This window comes from Triticum aestivum, chromosome 7A, assembly GCF_018294505.1.
Source record: "Triticum aestivum cultivar Chinese Spring chromosome 7A, IWGSC CS RefSeq v2.1, whole genome shotgun sequence".
Lineage (NCBI taxonomy): Eukaryota > Viridiplantae > Streptophyta > Magnoliopsida > Poales > Poaceae > Triticum > Triticum aestivum.
The window spans coordinates 64,720,489-64,737,992 of NC_057812.1; the positions used below are offsets into that span (position 1 = coordinate 64,720,489).

Here is a 17,504-nt window from a genome sequence, read left to right on the forward strand (position 1 = left end):
GCCTCCAGCTCCACCCGCAACATCGCCACCTCCCACTCCAGTTCGGCGTCTACGCCGGTGCCGGAGAGCATGGCCTGGCACGGCCGGCAGTCAACAGAAAAGCGCGGGGAGGTGGCGACGCCAACAGAAACTAAGCCAATCACGGTGGACAGAGGAACGTCTGCTCGTGTGCCATGGAGGAATGGGTGCAACGCCCGCTGGACAGCAACAACAGCACCACCCTAGACGACATCCTCCCGTGCGCCGACGCAGCGGCAACCTCGGAGGCACTGCACCGAAGCAAGGAGGTGAACCACCAGCTGGTGGCCACCCTCAACGACGTGCTCGCCAATGTCTCCAACGCCAACGCCTTCCCGCCGGGCCGCCTCTCAACTACAACCAGTCGGGCCCGCCGGTGCCGCTCCTCTGCAGCCCCTAGCGCGCCGACCTGTCCGACCACCCCTACGCCGCCGGCGAGGTGCCGGCCGCCTTCGCGCCGCAGGCATGGCGGGGCCACGTGTGCCAGGTGGTGGGCGCGCCGGGCCTGGAGACGTGCGCGACCCCCGGGTGGCTCATGCCGTCGATATACGCCTAGGCGCTGGCCGTGGTGAACGCCAGCGCGGGGCTGGTTGGGTACGGGCCGGTGCTGGGGGAGCTGGCGGACTGCGGCGCCGCGGAGCCGGCACACAAGGAAGACGCGATGAGGACGACGAGGAGCAGGAGGAGTGCGCGCCGGCGTGGCTGGCTGAGCGGACGATGGTCAAGAGTCAAGACAAGAGTACTATTTCACTGGCTTGGGACCGAGATCATCAATTTTTTAATAACTAGTAGTTTTGCAAAAAAAAAAACAGCGTGCATGCGTATTCGAACTAGCTAGGCACATGTGGCAGTCACGCTTGACATCGGTTGACTAGAGCCAGCTCAGCACATACGTACACAAAACCGTATAATGGACCGTAGATGATCCCCTAGAGAAAGTTTGATGACCGTATTGCGGGTATTTGTAGCCACAGAGACTATAGCTGGCGCCAACGCAAGTAATAGAACCTATAGTGAATTTTTCTCTTTCTGCATCGATGGCAACATGGAGATGCGAGGCCATGGAGGTCGCATTGGGCATGCTGAATCGCCTAGTAGATGCATGGCAACGCTGCCACAACTGAACGCCGCAGCGAGACGACCTGCCTGGGTGGCGCGAGCGTTTCGCAGGAGCTATGAGCAGCCCCGTCGATGTTTATTGCATCTGATCGTTGTTTGCTGGTACTAAAATCCATGGTATCTTTGTCGCATCCGTTATCTTCCCCTTTTATGTACGTTCATGGTGCCCTTTGCTGTTGTCCTCAAAGAGGCGGTTTAGGTTCTAGTCGGTATTGAATTGTCTTTCATTTTCTATATTACAGTGTCGGAATGGGAGACCGAGCCCAGCTAATTCATCTTTTTAGGTAGATACTAACGAGCAGGTTGTATTTTGTGAGACATAACCAGAGTTATGTATTGTCAGTACATGCATCTATTTGATTGACTAGCAAAAATGTCCGTGCGTTGCACCGGGAGAGAAAAACACATGCATTTAGATCCATCACCGCTATACAAGGTTGGAAAAAGCGGTAGGTGTAAGCGACGCAGTTGACCTTCACCTAGTGCCTAGGCGGTGCTTAAGCGCCCTAGGCATGGCCTAGGCGGTAATATAGTTTTACTATCAGGGCATATTTGTTGATATGATATGCATGTCGATATTAATTTAGGGCATATAAATAAGTTAACTACCAACTACTACCATTGGCATATCGCCCATTTGGCATATATATGAATGTAATATGGCATCGTTTACCGCTTCGGGAGACAATTCTTTTCTTGCCCTGCCTAGACTTCCATTTATGCCATAGGCGAGGCGTTTGGCCATCGCCTAGCGCCTAGGCATGCCTAAGCGCCTCCTAGGCACTGCCTTTTCCAACAAAGCCGCCAATCATAAGTCGACTGCCCTCCGAAACATGACAACTCTTAGAAAGCCATTATATGGTGCACTGCTACCACGTACCAAGATATAGTAACAACCCATCTAAAAAAATATAGAGTAGCAGCTGGAACCTCGTCACATGATGACATGCGACGCGAACAGACCATGCAATGCAACAAACAGGGGAGCCATTATGCATTCAAATAGCCTCATATACTCAAATTATTTTCCCTTTATGTAGAAAGTCACTATACAGTTGTCATAGTAAAAGCAAAAGGGCATAAATAGCCTCATATGAAACCAACGCCTAGCTAGCAAATATAAGACTTACATGATTTCGAATTATATGACAAACTCATCATATATAGAATCAAAGTTGAACTATGATATATAGTAGATGAGCCCGAGCAGGGGCCATGCATGCACACACGATTAAGAATATCAACTGCTGCTAACATGAGGTCAGAACTAATGGCCCCACAAAAGATGATTAGTTGATCAAAACATAGTTCTCCAAAATATTCACCTTTGACAGTAGCAGCTACAACCGGATTCGATTGTCCATGCATGGGTAGATACTGCATTGCAACTGCACTACACCTAACGATCCTAATTAAGGTTGCCACCACAGCCACAACCGCGTCTAGAGATTAAAGGAGGCATCATGAGTGGATTAATTACTGAAAGGTTGCATAATGTCATCCACGAAGGTGAATACTCATAGAACAAAAAACGTGTTACTTAAGAAACAAAGTAGATGAATTAGAACATCGATGGATACCATATTACCATCTGCGTTTAGGTGAGCCAACCCGTTGACCCCGCCATGGTCTCTAGATGCAGCTGGCAGTCGTGGTCTGAAGCGACCCGGCCGTCGTCGACGGCGCGTAAATCGCTGAGGCCTCCGCCGACAACCGTTGTCTACCACCTCATCGGCAGCGTGGGGGCTTGCAGCTGCGCCAGTTACGCCGGGGCTGAGCTCGCGTGTCACCGCCGTCCCTAGACTGTGCACACCACCTCTGTAAGCTAGTGCGCCGATGTTCCTGTCTGTCTGAGCTGGTGCGTAGGCGAACACAACCTAGCCATGGGCATGCACACTCTTCTTGGAGCCGAGCCCAACACCTACGTCATGACATCAACCATCAAGAATCTTATTAGCCTGATATTGACCAGATCGATACACTACTAGGGAAAAGGCTATACACAGAATCTTACCAGCAGCGCGCTATAAAATCAGGAGCTGCTGCTAAGTAGCAGTAGCGCGGGCTGTGGAAACTCGCTGCTGAAACAAGTTTATCAGTAGCGCGCGCACTCCAAGCGGCGCTACTGCTAAAATTCCCACGACGCCGCTGCGAGGCCAGTTATAGCAGCAGCGCATTAAAATAGACAGCACTACTGCTACGTAACGTAGCAGCAGCGCATTCAGGCAATAATCGCTACTGCTAAATTAACTACAGATCTCACTAGCCTCATCCACAGATCACACTCACACACACTCACGGTCTCCTCCTCACCCCCCGCGCCGCCGGTCCTCCCCCGTCGCCCCTCCCCCGATCTGCGCCGCTGTCGCCTCATCCTCCTCGCTGGACTCGGTACCGGCCTCCTCCTCTGTCCTCCCTCCACTCACCGCTGGCCGCCCCCTCCTCGCTCCGCCTTCCTCCTCGATCCGTCCTCCCTCCACTCGCCGCCGGCCGGCCCCTCCTCGCTCCGCCTTCCTCCTCCGTCCTACTATCTTCTCCCTCCTCGAGTCGCCCCTCCTTGTCCCTCCTCCCTGATACATTTTGATTTAGTAGGCTTTCATATGTAACATTTTGATTTAGTTGATTTAGTATGCTAGTGGATTTAGTATGCTAGTTGATTTAGTATGCTAGTTGATTTAGTCGATTTAGTTGATATGATTCAGTTGATTTAGTAGGCTAGTTGATTTAGTTGATTTAGAATATTTTGATTTAGTTGATTTAGTAGGCTAAATTATTTAGTTGATTTAGTAGGCTAGTTGATTTAGAACATTTTGATTTAGTAAAATGGCGCCACCACCAGCACCACTATGTCGACTGTGCAAGTCAAGGTGCGCCAACGGCCTTGCAACTGGCAAGTTGTTCGGCATCTACTTCCATCCGAGTTTTCGTCATGCGGCGGTAAGAAATTAGATGAAATGTAACAACTATTTTATTTTTAGTGTTGGCATTACTGCATTGTGTCATTTTGCTTTTCTTACAAAAATCGTCCCATGCAATGTGAGGTTGAAATTCAACAAGCTGACAGGAGACACTGTGACGTTTGAGGCTCCTGGGGGGCCGTACACTATGGAGGTCGAGAAAGGACGCAATATGTCGTAGATTGGAGGAGATGGATGGGCCCGTTTCCTCGCTCGCATGCGTCTTACTGGTGGTAAGTTGATCAGATTCTCCTTCAGAGCAGAAAGACTCAAGCTGGTTGTCATTTATATCAACCTGGTGGAAGATGATGAAGATGACGAAGATGATGAAGATAATGAGGACCCACTCAATGAAGATGATGAGAACCCACTTCATGAAGCCATCATAGCTCAAAGAATGAGGCTGAGCGAGGAGGAGGTGTGCAACCTATGGGACATAATTCCGCCACGTGATGACTTTGTCGGCGTGCCATTCGTGACCCGCCTGACAAGTACCATGGTCGATCGGCATGAAATGGTATGTTATACGTACTGCATGTAGTAATTTGATGATATATATATATATATATGCTTTATTGTTATACTTACAAATGCAAATTATGCAATTATATGCTTAGTGAATCCGATGATATGCTTAGTGTAGAGTCCAATGATATGCTTTGTGGAATCTAGTCGATGATATACTTTAGTGTAGAGTCTGATCACATGCTTAGGCTATTTATTAATTGATATGTTTTTCTTATTCAGAGATTGCCAAAGAACCAATCTGTGAGTTGTGGTATCGAGCCTGATGAAGAAGGCTCAGTTGGACTACGCCTTACCGCAAGGGGCTCCGTCACCACATGTACTTACCGCATGGGCACAGATGGTCACACACACTTGAACTTGGTTGGGTGGAAGAGATTCCTCGTTGGCAAGAATCTTCGTGCTGGACAGGCCATCCTAATTACTATCAGGAACACCCACCGCCCAGGCTTGAGGATGATGATCGTCGTCGATATCATCTAGAACTACATATGATGATCATCGTCGATATCATGTAGAACTACATATGATGATCGTCGTCGATATCATCTAGAACTAAATATGATGATTGTCGTCGATGTCACCTTGTACTACTTGAGGATGCATGTTGAGTATATATGAAATTGTTATCTAATACTCCCTCGGTTCCAAATTACTCGTCGTGGTTTGAGTTCAAATTTGAACTAAAACCATGACGAGTAATTTTGAACCGAGGGAGTACTACCTAGTACCTATAATGCTTTATGAAATTGATATCTAGTAGTACCTAGTATCTAGAAATTGCAGTTTATCGAAGCCAGAATGGGGAAATGGTGAAAGATATAACAGTAGCGCTGGACCGGGAAATTGCTACAGCTAAGTAATAGCAGCGCGTTCCTGAAAAGCGCTGCTGCTATAGTCAATAGTGGTAGCGCGGGTACAGGCAGCGCTACTACTAAGAGTTAGCTGTAGCGCCTTATTGGTAGCGCGGGTACCCGCGCTGCTGATAGGCCTAAAACCCGCGCTGCTGCTAGCCTTTTCCCTAGTATTGATATGAGGATTGATGGAGACTCCGTCCATGGCAACCAATGGGACAATTTGTGAACTCAGATCATGTTGCACAGTCACGGGGTCCGTGACGGCGCACTTCATGGAGGCGAGGACGCATGGGAGACAGATGCATGGCATGCGACTCTATGATCGTGAATTCCGCAGGGAGTGTTGGCTATTGGGGTGCGGAGGACGACAACCACGACGGCGGCGGTGGCGGCTGCTCGTGGTCAGGCAGGGAAGCAACACGGCATCGGCGGCGACTGCTCGTGGTCGCGCAAGACGGCAACCACGACGGCGGCAGCGGCTGTTCGTGCTCGCACAGCAAAGCAACACGGCGTCGGCGGCGACTGCTCGAGGTCACGCAGGGAAGGAGCGCCTGGGACAGGGGGAACTCGAATCTAAGAGAGGAGAGGAGACGGGTTAGCCCCGGCTGGTTTTCTCCCGATTTATGTAGCAGATTTTTTTAGCGTAGCGTGCGCCTGCAGAGGCTGGTTCCTGTTGTTTTTTTATCTGACGGTGATAAACATACTAAACTTATCTTATTTGGTGACTGATTCCTGAGCCGGATATAGATGCGTGGTGAGTTGCAACACTTCGACGGCTTATAGGGAAAGATTGATTGTGGGTTAATTCTCTAAGACAATAGGGATTTTTTTGCAAAACTGTCGCGACGGTGAATCCGGAGACTCAATCCGTGTGTGTGTGTGTGTCTATATATATACATGAATAACATTACAATCATCCAATACAATCATGGTCCGACTACGGTACAAAAATAAAAGATCAACCCCCACATGCGACACGGTCCCGATCGCCCCAACTGGGCACCACTACTGATCATCTGGGAAAGACACATAGTAACGACAAGAGTCCTCATCGAACTCCCACTTGAACTCAAGCGCATCGTCTGGAACGGTATCATCGGTCCCTGCATCTAGTTTGGAAGTAATCTGTGAGTCACGGGGACTCAGCAATCTCGCACCCTCGCGATCAAGACTATTTAAGCTTATAGGTAAAGGCAGGGTAATATGTGGAGCTGCAGCAAGCGACTAGCATATATGGTGGCTATCCTGTTCGCAAAAGAGAGCGAGAAGAGAAGGCAAAGCACGGACGAATAACTATGACCAAGAAGTGATCCTAGAACAACCTACGTCAAGCATTACTCCAACACCGTGTTCACTTCCTGGACTCCGCCGAGAAGAGACCATCACGGTTACACATGCGGTTGATTCATTTTAATTAAGTTAAGTTACATGTTATCTACAACCGAATATTAACAAATTCCCATATGCCCATAACCGCGGGCACGGCTTTCGAGAGTTCAAATCCCTGCAGGGGTGTCCCAACTTAGCCCATCACAAGCTCTCACGGTCAACGAAGGATATTCCTTCTCCCGAGACATTCCGATCAGACTCGGCATCTCGGTTTTACAAGACATCCTCGACAATGGTAAAACAAGTCTAGCAACACCGCCCAAATGTGCCGACAAATCCCGATAGGAGCTGCACATATCTAATTCTCAGGGCACACTCAGATAAGCTCTCCATACAACTAAAACCAAACCTCGAGTTTCCCCAAGGGGGCGCTGCACAGGGCTCTAGTTCGGACCAACACTGAGAGGAGCACTGGCCCAGGGGGGTCTAAATAAAGATGGCCCTTGGGCTCCGGAAACCCAAGGGAACACGAGGCTAGATGGAAAATGGTAAAACCAAGGTTGGGCATTGCTGGAGGAGTTTTATTCAAGGCGAACTGTCAAGGGGTTCCCATTATAACCCAACCGCGTAAGGAACGCAAAATCCGGGAACATAACACCGATATGACGGAAACTAGGGCGGCAAGAGTGGAACAAAACACTAGGCAAAAGGCCGAGCCTTCCACCCTTTACCAAGTATATAGGTGCATTAAGATAAACAAGATAATATGGTGATATCCCAACAATAAACAATGTTCCAACAAGGAACGATCTCCAATCTTCACTTGCAACTAGCAACGCTATAAGAGGGGTTGAGCAATGCGGTAACATAGCCAATCAACGGTTTGCTAGGACATGGTGGGTTAGAGGTTTGACATGGCAATTTGGGAGGCATGATAAGCAATTGGTAGGTATCGTAGCATAGGCATAGCAAAAGAGCGAGCATCTAGCAAGCAAAGATAGAAGTGATTTCGAGGGTATGATCATCTTGCCTGCAAAGTTGTCAGAGTTGACTTGATCCTCGTAAGCAAACTGAACGGGCTCCTCGTTCGCGAACTCGTCTCCCGGCTCTACCCAAACAAGACAAACAAGCAAAAGGAACACAATCAACCACGTGCAATGCTCCACTACTAGGGAAAAGCCTAGCAGCAGCGAGGGTTTTGGGCCTCTCAGTAGCACGGGTGCCGGTGCTACTAATAAGGCGCTACAGCTAACGTATAGCAGTAGCGCCTGTTGTCCCACGCTACTGCTATACATGAATAGCTGTAGCGCTCTTTGGGAAAGGGTGCTACTGATATTATCTGCAGCGCTATTTGCTGGGACGCGCTACTGGTAAGGAGGCGCTACTGCTAAATTTCCCCCCTCGCTACTACTAGTTTATTTATTAGTTTTTTTCCAGCATATTTGTTTTGTATTTGTTTTATATTTGAATAGGCTTTATACAATAATCTTTAGCATATCATACACATACAAATGTAATCATAGCATATACATACAATTAGTCTCATAAAATCATGTCATCATCATAATCATCATCCAACACAAAGTGGTCTCTCGTCATCATCTCGAAAATAGCGATACAAGTCTCGATTACTTGCAAATACATCGTCATCCATTTAAACAATGATATACACGAGAAGAGCTATCACTTTGAGAACATGAGTTCGTATCCCTCTCTCGCATTAGCGTGAACCTAAACTAACTACTGCCTGTCGCTCGGAAACCGGAAACGGGTACACCTGGGCGGCCTGATGCTCCGGCCACTTGTCGTATATATACTCCTGGCGTAGCAGTTCTTTGCCATCACTGGTAGAAAAAGGGCCTATAGTCCCGGTTCGTAAGGGACTTTAGTCCCGGTTCAGGAACCGGGACTAAAGTGTCGGTACTAATACCTCCACCCTTTAGTCCCGGTTCAATCCAGAACCGGGACTAAAGGCCCTCCACGTGGGCAGTGCGCAGAGCCCAGTCAGGAGACCCTTTGGTCCCGGTTGGTGCACCAACCGGGACCAAAGGGTCTCCTGACTGGGCTCTGCGCACTGCCCACGTGGAGACCCTTTGGTCCCGGTTGGTGGCACCAACCGGGACCAATAGGCATCCACGCGTTAGCACTTCTGTGGCTGGGGTTTTTGTTTTTTTTTGAAGGGGGGGGGGTTGGGGGTTTTAGGGGGTTAATTTAGGTGTTTCATATATTGTGTTAGCTAGTTATAATTAATAGAGAGAAGTGTCCTCTGTTATGTCTGTACTTGGTCGACGCTACGTACTATACACGTATATAGAGAGGACTAGACACGCTAGCTAGCTAGTAAGCAAACGAAGGAAACAGAAGATCGTCATGAACATATATGCATATATACAGAGAGAAGTGATATCGACCACCTCTCCTTCTCCGAGAGATTGGTCGAACAACAAGTTCTCGTATATCTATCTGACACTACCGGCTACATATATACAGTAATTATCTCTTACAAATATAATCATACGGACTCAGGGTTAACATAGAATTCACGTCTTCAGGGATCACGTGGTCAAGAAAGAATGCTGCCAATTCCTCTTGAATTCCTCGCATGCGAGCTGGTGCTAGGAGTTCATCCCGCTTCCGAAACATCTAATTTAAAGAAGGGGGTCAATACATATATATATGAATGAATGAAACTCAACACAAATGATGGTAATAAAATAAAATTGTGAATGTTGTTATTTACGTACTTCATATTGTTCGTTAGTGTAGCCCCGCTCACAGGTCGTGTGGCGGATGGACTCGCAAACATAGTAACCACAAAAATCATTCCCTTGTTGCTGCCACAACCACTTTACAAGAAATAGAGGTTAATGAAACTGATAAGCAAGAATGCCAAATGGTATTGATGAAACTAGCGCTTGAATGACTAGTAGATGCGCTTAAAATGCTACTATAGCTAGTACTTACTTTCGGGTGTCTAAATTGCAGCTCCTTCGGCAGTCCCGGAGCTTTTCTGGTGAATTTTCTCCAAACCCTGCCAGACAAAGAAAACAATTACTTGATATATCAGGAAATGAACAAAGTTGCTGATATGGTGGATAATGATCGATTTAACTTACTTCTCGAGTATTTGAGTCATGTCTGCATAGTCCTTGGGATCTTTTCGTCTTGAGTCTAAGACGGTTACTAGTCCCTGCTCAAGCTTAATATGTAGGAGAATATAGTGGAAACTGCACACGCATGCATAACTCATCAATTACATTACTATAACCTTGACTAATATATAAGGGAAACCGAATACGCACAAGACAGTAACACTCACTTGAAGTTGTAAGGAAAGAGTATTATATCTTTGTTTTGATTTATTATCAACGATTCTAGCATGCTGGCCTCGGTTTCTGTGGCATGAAATTTAACCTGAGTTGCATCTATGAGATTTGTGTTAATGAACCCAATATCACCGACTTGTCTTTTCTTCAATTCGATGATCTTCAATCTGCATAATATAGTGAGGATGATTATAAATACATGCAATGAAAGAGCTAAGCTATACAGAGAAACTTAATGACAGAAGTAGTACTACTTACAGACAGTAGCAGGTGGCAGTTGCTTTATCGAGGGCCAATTGATTGAAGAACTGATAGAACTCCTCAAATGGAACAGGAAACAGATCAATTCCAACGAGGTCATGCTCCGGTTTAACTCTCGCATACAAAGTACTCCTCCCCCCAGAGTCTCTGCAGATTTTTAAGTACCAATCATGCAATCTTCGCATCATCGTTGATAGAGATCTTTCATCTTTGACGAGAGGCTTCCCGTACTCGTATCTTTGTATCTGCACGTCCATGGGGTCATAATGTACTTCGTCGGGCAGGTAATCTGCAGGATTGCTATAACCGGGCACCATCCTCGGATCATTATCGACGTTGTGGCTAGGCACCTTGAGCGGGGGGCACGATTGCTTCGCTTGTTCGCCGAGCTGGGCAATTTGTTTCCTAGCTCGTCGTTGTTTCTTCTTTTTTTCTTCTTCCTCTTCTTTTTTTATCCTCTTCTTCCTCTCATGTTCGATAGGATCGCCGAGGGGTCGGGAGGTTGCGTAGTGTCTCAGGATTCAACAAAACCATGTCTTCATCATTAGGCGAAAGTAACATGTGCATGATGGTACGAAGCTCTTCAAAGTTGTTCTGGAACGGACTCCCAGATAGGATAATCCGCCTTTTGGTACAAAGTTCAGCAAGAGCCTTCCGAATATCGCTATTTGGAAGGCCTTTGCTGAATTCATACCAAAAAGCGGATTATTCTATCCGGGACTCCATTCCAGAATAACTTTGCAGAACTTTGTACCAACATGCCCTGGTTACTTCCGGCTAATGATGAAGGCATGGATTTCTTCAATACTTTGACACTAGGAAACCTCTCTCTACTTCCGGCTAATAAGAAGAAGAAGAAGAAGAAGAAGAAGAAGAAGAAGAAGAAGAAGAAGAAAAGAAAAAAAAAGAGGAGAAGAAGAAAGGAATAGTGGAGAAAAGAGAAAATAGAATATATTCTATTTTCTCTTCTTCTCCACTATTCCTTTCTTCTTCTCCTCTTCTTTTTCTTCTTTTTTCTTCTTCTTATTTATTTCTCCTCTTCTTTTCGGTAGAGGAAACCCTAAATAGCTAGCAAGTTTCGTGGGTGTGAGATACATGTGGCCTTCGGTGTCGGACACTACATCCACGTCCCACAAGTGACGTGGGCGTCGAAGCCCACGCCACTTGTGGGATGTGGGTGTAGTGTCTGACACCGACGGTACATGTATCTCACACCGACGATACTTTCTATTTAGGGTTTCTCCTCTACCGCTCCTCGACCTCTCGACGACCCTCATTCCCGATAAAATAAAGAGGAAGAAGAAGAAGAAAAAAGAAGAAAAGAAAGAATAGAGGAGAAGACTTCCTCTTCTTCCTCTCCTCTTCTTCTCCCTCTTCTTCCCCTTCTTCCTCGCCTCTCTCCTGAATGTCCGACGTTCTCGACCCCCCCCCACGTGTCGAAGAAAAAAAAGAAGAAAAAAAAGAGGAGAAGAAGAAGAGAAAATATAATATATTCTATTTTCTCTTCTTCTCCACTATTCCTTTCTTCCTCTCCTCTTCTTTTTCTTCTTTTTTCTTCTTCTTATTTATTTCTCCTCGTCTTCCTCTCCCCTCTCGACGACCCTAGACCCCCTCTCGACCCTCAACCCCTAGGCGACCGTCGACCCCTCTCTTTTTTTTCTTTCTCTTCTATTTTATCCTCTTCTTCCTCTACCGCTCGGCGACCCTCGACGACCCTCGTTCCCGATAAAAAAAGAGGAAGAAGAAGAAAAAAAGAGGAGAAGACCTTCTCCTCTATTCTTTCTTCTCCTCTTTTTTCTTTTCTTATTCCTCTTCATTTTTTATCCTCTTGCTCCTCTCATGTTCGACGACCCTCGACCCCCTCTTCTTCTCCCTCTTCTAATTCATTTGTTCATATGAATATACAAACATTTTCATATTTACAATAATTAATATCACCAAAAAAAATCTATGAACAGAAAAAAATCCTAATTTTTCTAATCCTAATCTTTTGCATATATAACATAGCTAGATATATATATATACACAGAGAACATATGTATACATATATATAAAAAATCCTAATATTCTTCTCCCTCTTCTAATCCTAATCTTTTGCATATATACATGAACATAGATATATACACAGAGAACATATGTATACATATATATAAAAAACAAGTATATATATATATGAAAAACAAGCATATATATATGAAAAAAATCTAGGGCGCCGGCCGGACCAGAGGAGGACCGCGGAGTCGGCGGCGAGGATGGTGACGGGGCAGTGGGCGCGCGCTTGGGGTAGGAGACGCGGGCGACGGCGACGGCGGGCCGGGGCGGCGGGCGTCGGGCAAGGGGCCGGCCGGCGCGGCGACAGGGGCAGGGACGAGGGCGACGGCGAAGGGGGCGACGGGGGCGCGGCGACGGGGGCAGGGACGAGGGCGACGGCGACGGGGGCGGGCCGGGGCGGCGGCGTCGCGGGCGACGGCGACGATGGGCGCGGGCGACGGCGACGATGGGGGCGGGCGGCGTCGGGGAAGCCTGGCGGCGTCGGCAACTGCAACTGCAAGATCAGAATGAAAAATTGCAAAGTGTGGCCTTATATAGCAGAGGCTTTAGTCCCGGTTCGTGGCAGCAACCGGGACTAAAGGTGGGCATTAGTCCCGGTTGCTGCCACGCACCGGGACCAATGGCCTCTTTTCGGCAGCCCAAAGGGCGGGAAGTGAAGCCCATTGGTCCCGGTTGGTGGCACCAACCGGGACTAAAGGGGGGCATTGGTCGCGGTTGGTGCCACGAACCGTGACCAATTTCCCCCTTTAGTCCCGGTTGGTGCCACCAACCGGGACCAATGCCCTTGTGCTGCCCGCGCCCATAAGTTTAGTCCCACATCGCTAGTTGAGAGCGCCCGGCACTGGTTTATAAGCTCTGCTGCCTCCCCCCTCTCGAACTCCTCTGAATAGTAGGCCTCTGGGCCTAATTTGACACTGCTTTGCCTGTGGGCCTATTGGGCCTTCTGCGGGCCTGAATCCTGGCCCATGTAGGGTTTCTAGTCGTATTCAGGCCGTGGAGGCCCAATAGGTGGCATTTTTTTTGGTTTTTTCTTTTTTATTTCTATATTTTTTTGGTTTTTTATTTTTTTATTTCTACTTAAAACTAAAAACTTACAGTTTTTTAGTGATTTCTTTTTGCTTTTAGGTCACAAAAATTATAAACTTTCTGTTCGTGCCATTAGTTTTAAATTTTAAATAGTTTAAATTTGAATTTTTAAAAATTTGTGTGAATCACTAGTTTATGAATAACTTTACTATAAAATTAGAATTTTTTTTCTATTTATTTTTTATTTCTACTTACAACTAAATACTTACAGTTTTTTAGTGATTTCTTTTTGCTTTTAGGTCACAAAAATTATAAACTTTCTGTTAGTGCCATTAGTTTTAAATTTTAAATAGTTTAAATTTGAATTTTTAAAAATTTGTGTGAATCACTAGTTTATGAATAACTTTACTATAAAATTAGAATTTTTTTTCTATTTATTTTTTATTTCTACTTACAACTAAATACTTACAGTTTTTTAGTGATTTCTTTTTGCTTTTAGGTCACAAAAATTATAAACTTTCTGTTAGTGCCATTAGTTTTAAATTTTAAATAGTTTAAATTTGAATTTTTAAAAATTTGTGTGAATCACTAGTTTATGAATAACTTTACTATAAAATTAGAATTTTTTTCTTCTTTGCTATTTATTTTTTATTTATACTTACAATTAAATACTTATAGTTTGATTTTAGGTCACACAAATTATATTCTTTTTGCTATTGAAGAATATTATAGTTTTATTTTAGTTGATCATAACATAATATTTTAATTGATTGTTTTTATTTTCATAAAAGTTTTGTAGTTCATTCTGTTTGCTATTAATTCATTCTTTGAGCTAAATGACTCTGAAATTGGAAAGCATTTCAAAATGAACTCTGAAAAGGTTGAAAATTGGCATGGTATCATCATTTCACCCACATAGCATGTTCCAAAAAGTAGAGAGGGTTACGACAAAAACTTGATGCACTTCGTGTACAAAATGGACAATCACTTTCGAAGTATCAAAGTTTCGAACCATAAGACATGAAAGCATTTCAAATGAACTCTGAAAAAGTTGAAAGTTGGGATGGTATCATAATTTCACCCACATAGCATTTTCTTATTGCGGGAGAAAGTCTTCACTTTTTCTTTGCTTGTGTCATTTGCTTATTGCGCCGTAACCATGGATAATCTTCATTGTTTATCAGGATGCTTGGGTCAGCCTTGACATTGAAGGGAGGAATTTCATGAAACTTTTCATAATCTTCAGACATGTCTGTCTTGCCGTCCACTCCCAGGATGTCCCTTTTTCCTGAAAGAACTATGTGGCGCTTTGGCTCATCGTATGATGTATTCGCTTCCTTATCTTTTCTTTTTCTCGGTTTGGTAGACATGTCCTTCACATAGATAACCTGTGCCACATCATTGGCTAGGACGAACAGTTCGTCAGTGTACCCAAGATTTTTCAGATCCACTGTTGTCATTCCGTACTGTGGGTCTACCTGTACCCCGCCGCCTAACAGATTGACCCATTTGCACTTAAACAAAGGGACCTTAAAATCAGGTCCGTAGTCAAGTTCCCATATGTCCACTATGTAACCATAATATGTGTCCTTTCCGCTCTCGGTTGCTGCATCAAAGCGGACACCGCTGTTTTGGTTGGTGCTCTTTTGATCTTGGGCGATCGTGTAAAATGTATTCCCATTTATCTCGTATCCTTTGTAAGTCAATACAGTCAAAGATGGTCCCCTAGACAACAAGTACAACTCATCACAAACAGTGTTGTCACCTCTGAGACGTGTTTCCAACCAACTTCTGAAAGTCGTGATGTGTTCACATATAATCCAGTCATCGCACTGCTCCGGGTGTTTGGAGCGCAGACTGTTCTTGTGTTCATCGACATACGGGGTCACCAAGGTAGAGTTCTGTAGAACTGTGTAGTGTGCTTGAGACCAAGAATATCCGTCCCTGCATATTATTGAGTCTCTTCCAAGAGTGCTTTTCCAGTCAGTGTCCCCTCATACCGCGATTTAGGGAGACCTATCTTGTTAAGGCCAGGAATGAAGTCAACACAAAACCCGATAACATCCTCTGTTTGATGGCCCATGGAGATGCTTCCTTCTGGCCTAGCGCGGTTACGGACATATTTCTTTAGGACTCCCATGAACATCTCAAAAGGGAACATATTGTGTAGAAATACGGGCCCCAGGATGACAATCTCGTCGACTAGATGAACTAGGACGTGCGTCATGATATTGAAGAAGGATGGTGGGAACACCAGCTCGAAACTGACAAGACATTGCGCCACATCACTCCTTAGCCTTGGTACGATTTCTGGATCGATTACCTTCTGAGAGATTACATTGAGGAATGCACATAGCTTCACAATGGCTAATCGGACGTTTTCCGGTAGAAGCCCATTCAATGCAACCGGAAGCAGTTGCGTCATAATCACGTGGCAGTCATGAGACTTCAGGTTCTGAAACTTTTTCTCTGGCATATTTATTATTCCCTTTATATTCGACGAGAAGCCAGTCGTGACCTTCATACTGAGCAGGCATTCAAAGAAGATTTCTTTCTCTTCTTTCGTAAGAGCGTAGCTGGCAGGACCTTTATACTGCTTCGGAGGCATGCCGTCTCTTTCGTGCAAACGTTGCAGGTCCTCTCGTGCCTCAGGTGTATCTTTTGTCTTCCCATACACGCCCAAGAAGCCTAGCAGGTTCACGCAAAGGTTCTTCGTCACGTGCATCACGTCGATTGAATAGCGGACCTCTAGGTCTTTCCAGTAGGGTAGGTCCCAATATATAGATTTCTTCTTCCACATGGGTGCGTGTCCCTCAGCGTCATTCGGAACAGCTAGTCCACCGGGACCCTTTCCAAAGATTACTGTTGGAAATATGCCCTAGAGGCAATAATAAAAGCATTATTATTATATTTCCTTGTTCATGATAATTGTCTTTATTCATGCTATAATTGTGTTATCCGGAAATCGTAATACATGTGTGAATAACAGACACCAACATGTCCCTAGTAAGCCTCTAGTTGACTAGCTCGTTGATCAATAGATAGTCATGGATTCCTGACTATGGACATTGGATGTCATTGGTAACGAGATCACATCATTAGGAGAATGATGTGATGGACAAGACCCAATCCTAAACATAGCACAAGATCGTATAGTTCGTTTGCTAGAGTTTTCCAATGTCAAAGTATCTTTTCCTTAGACCATGAGATCGTGTAACTCCCGGATACCGTAGGAGTGCTTTGGGTATGCCAAACGTCACAACGTAACTGGGTGACTATAAAGGTACACTACGGGTATCTCCGAAAGTGTCTGTTGGGTTGACATGGATCAAGACTGGGATTTGTCACTCCGTTTGACGGAGAGGTATCACTGGGCCTACTCGGTAATGCATCATCATAATGAGCTCAAAGTGACCAAGTGTCTGGTCACGGGATCATGCATTACGGTACGAGTAAAGTGACTTGCCGGTAACGAGATTGAACGAGGTATTGGGATACCGACGATCGAATCTCGGGCAAGTAATATATCGATTGACAAAGGGAATTGCATACGGGGTTGATTGAATCCTCGACATCGTGGTTCATCCGATGAGATAATCGTGGAGCATGTGGGAGCCAACATGGGTATCCAGATCCCGCTGTTGGTTATTGACCGGAGAGTCGTCTCGGTCATGTCTGCTTGTCTCCCGAACCCGTAGGTTCTACACACTTAAGGTTCGGTGACGCTAGGGTTGTGAAGATATGTATATGCAGAAACCCGAATGTTGTTCGGAGTCTCGGATGAGATCCCGGACGTCACGAGGAGTTCCGGAATGGTCCGGAGGTAAAGAATTATATATAGGAAGTGCTGTTTCGGGCATCGGGACAAATTTCGGGGTTATCGGTATTGTAGGGACCACCGGAAGGGTCCCGGGGGTCCACCGGGTGGGGCCACCTATCCCGAAGGGCCCCATGGCCTGAAATAGGAGGGAACCCAGCCCATAGTGGGCTGGGGCGCCAGCCCCTATAGGCCCATGCGCCTAGGGTTCCACCAA

General features: G+C 45.8%; 1 pseudogene; it reads right to left on the bottom strand.

The window, feature by feature from the left end:
• Nucleotides 1-570: 570 nt before the first annotated feature.
• The window catches only part of LOC123153020 (uncharacterized), a 37,761-nt pseudogene continuing 20,827 nt past the window's right edge, over nt 571-17,504 (bottom strand).